Source organism: Carassius carassius, chromosome 18 (genome assembly GCF_963082965.1).
Source record: "Carassius carassius chromosome 18, fCarCar2.1, whole genome shotgun sequence".
Taxonomy (NCBI): domain Eukaryota; kingdom Metazoa; phylum Chordata; class Actinopteri; order Cypriniformes; family Cyprinidae; genus Carassius; species Carassius carassius.
This window is the reverse complement of record NC_081772.1, coordinates 31,344,765-31,347,264: the sequence shown is the minus strand read 5'-3', so window position 1 is coordinate 31,347,264 and position 2,500 is coordinate 31,344,765. Positions and strand designations below refer to the sequence as shown.

Genomic DNA, 2,500 nt, shown 5'->3' with positions numbered 1-2,500 from the left:
GGCACACCTGATTCTGATGATCAGCCCTTTAGGAAAGAGTGCTCACAGAGTACGTAGAATAAGACGGACTTCCCAATTGTGCAGTGCTGTCGGTCCCCAGGGCCAGTACTGAAAAACCACATTACATAGGATGAGACATGGCAGCCTGATTTCTCCTCAGTGGGACTGCTGTTTTACCCGCTTCCAGTGCTAGCTTACAATCTCGGCTTGCTAGGTTGCAAGTAGATCAGGCAGCAATGTGACACACAACAGGGCAGAAGGTAGTCTGCTTAATGCAAGTCCCTGTTTGGGCGAAGGTCAGTCTACTTTTTGGAGGGCTCAGCTTGCTATCACTACGGGTCCATCTCTTCTGCTGACTCTGTATTAGAGCGATGTTCTTTCCTTCTCCCGGGGATCAGTGCATCTCCCTTGTTCGGCACACATGATTCTGATGGTCAGCCCTTTAGGAAAGAGTGCTCACGGAGTGAGTAGAATAAGAAAGACCTCCCATTTGTTCAGTGCTGTCGGTCCCCAGGGCCAGCACTGAAAAACCCCATTACATAGGATGAGACATGGCAGCCTGATTTCTCCTCAGTGGGACTGCTGTTTTAGCTGCATCCAGGGCTAGCTTACAATCTCCGCTTGCTAGCTTGCAAGTAGGTCAGGCAGCAGTGTTACACACATCATGGCAGAAGGTGGTCTGCTTAATTCAAGTCCCTGTTTGGGCGAAGGTCAGTCTTCTTTTTGTAGGCCTCAGCTTGCTATCACTACGGTCCATCTCTTCTGCTGACTCTGTACTAGAGCGATGTTCCTTCCTGCTCCCGGGGATCAGTGCATCTCCCTTGTTCGGCAAACCTGATTCTGATGGTCATCCCTTTAGGAAAGAGTGCTCACAGAGTGAGTAGATTAAGACAGACTTCCCAATTGTGCAGTGCTGTCGGTCCCCAGGGCCAGTACTGAAAAACCCCATTACATAGGATGAGACATGGCAGCCTAATTTCTCCTCAGTGGGACCACTGTTTTACCCGCTTGCAGGGCTAGCTTGCAATCTCCGCTTGCTGACTGAGCTGGGTTGGTTGCAAGTAGGTCAGGCAGCAGTGTTGGACACAAACTGAGCAGAAACTGGTCCACTCCCGTAGTCGTGGCCGAGTGGTTAAGGCGATGGACTAGAAATCCATTGGGGTCTCCCCGCGCAGGTTCGAATCCTGCCGACTACGCTGAAGGCCATGAGGCAAAGCATCCATGCATTTTTCACGGTCCTCGCACTTATTTGCGAATTGTCTAGTCCCTCTTCGATGGACAAACACGCCGCTGCTGCTTCTTGTATCCGGGCTCCAGGGGTTGTCTTGGGTGAGCCAGTGGCACGCCGTGATCGTATAGTGGTTAGTACTCTGTGTTGTGGCCGCAGCAACCCTCGTTCGAATCCGGGTCACGGCAACCCTTTGCCGTTTAGTATAGGGGAAGGTTGAAAATTTTTTACCACCTCATCTTTCTGCGTGATTTTGTTTCTGAAGCTTGGCCTGTGCAGGGCGCCACCAGACAAGGGCGCTTGCTTTTTAACATTAGCCGTAGTCGTGGCCGAGAGGTTAAGGCGATGGACTTGAAATCCATTGGGGTCTCCCCACGCAGGTTCAAACTCTGCCGACTACGGGAGGGATTTGCAGTATTGCTTTAGATTTCTGTGACCTAATTGTGCCTTCTATTGTCCTTCGCTCTCTGTGCCATAACTGCTTCTAGCTTTCATCCTCGTGACACCTGCGTCTCTTCTGGGCAGCTTGTTGTAAAACTGCTGCTTTATAAAAGGTGAGATGCCAGTTCTCCACAAGAGCCCGGATAGCTCAGTCGGTAGAGCATCAGACTTTTAATCTGAGGGTCCAGGGTTCAAGTCCCTGTTTGGGTGAAGGTCTGTCTGCTTTTGGCGGAGTCACCTTGCTATCACTACGGTCCATCTCTTCTTCTGAATCTGTACTAGAGCGATGTTCCTTCCTGCTCCCGGGGATCAGTGCATCTCCCTTGTTCGGCAACCCTGATTCTGATGGTCAGCCCTTTAGGAAAGCGCGCTGACAGAGTGAGTAGAATAAGACAGACCTCCGAATTGTGCAGTGCTGTCGGTCCCCAGGCCCAGCACTGAAAAACGTCATTACATAGGATGAGACATGGCAGCCTGATTTCTCTTAGAGCGATGTTCCTTCCTTCTCCAGGGGGTCAGTGCATCTTCCTTGTTCGGCACACATGATTCTGATGGTCAGCCCTTTAGGAAAGAGTGCTCACGGAGTGAGTAGAATAAGACAGACCTCCCATGTGGGGAGTCGTGGCCTAATGGTTAGAGAGTCGGACTCCCAATCGGAAAGGTTGTGAGTTCGAGTCCCGGGCCGGCAGGAATTGTGGGTGGGGGGAGTGCATGTACAGTTCTCTCTCCACCTTCAATACCACGACTTAGGTTCCCTTGAGCAAGGCATTGAACCCCCAACTGCTCCCCGGGCGCCTCAGCATAAATGGCTGCCCACTGCTCTGGTTGTTT

The 2,500-nt window shown here is 51.5% G+C and overlaps 3 non-coding genes across 3 annotated transcripts; all 3 read left to right on the top strand.

The window, feature by feature from the left end:
* The first annotated feature begins 1,114 nt into the window (after positions 1 to 1,114).
* On the top strand, positions 1,115 to 1,196 carry trnas-aga (transfer RNA serine (anticodon AGA)). Its single transcript has one exon. It is a non-coding gene; the product is annotated as a tRNA-Ser (tRNA).
* A 351-nt stretch (positions 1,197 to 1,547) lies between these two features.
* trnas-uga (transfer RNA serine (anticodon UGA)) lies at positions 1,548 to 1,629 on the top strand. The gene has a single exon. It is a non-coding gene; the product is annotated as a tRNA-Ser (tRNA).
* A 177-nt stretch (positions 1,630 to 1,806) lies between these two features.
* trnak-uuu (transfer RNA lysine (anticodon UUU)) lies at positions 1,807 to 1,879 on the top strand. The gene has a single exon. It is a non-coding gene; the product is annotated as a tRNA-Lys (tRNA).
* The last annotated feature ends 621 nt before the right edge of the window (positions 1,880 to 2,500 follow it).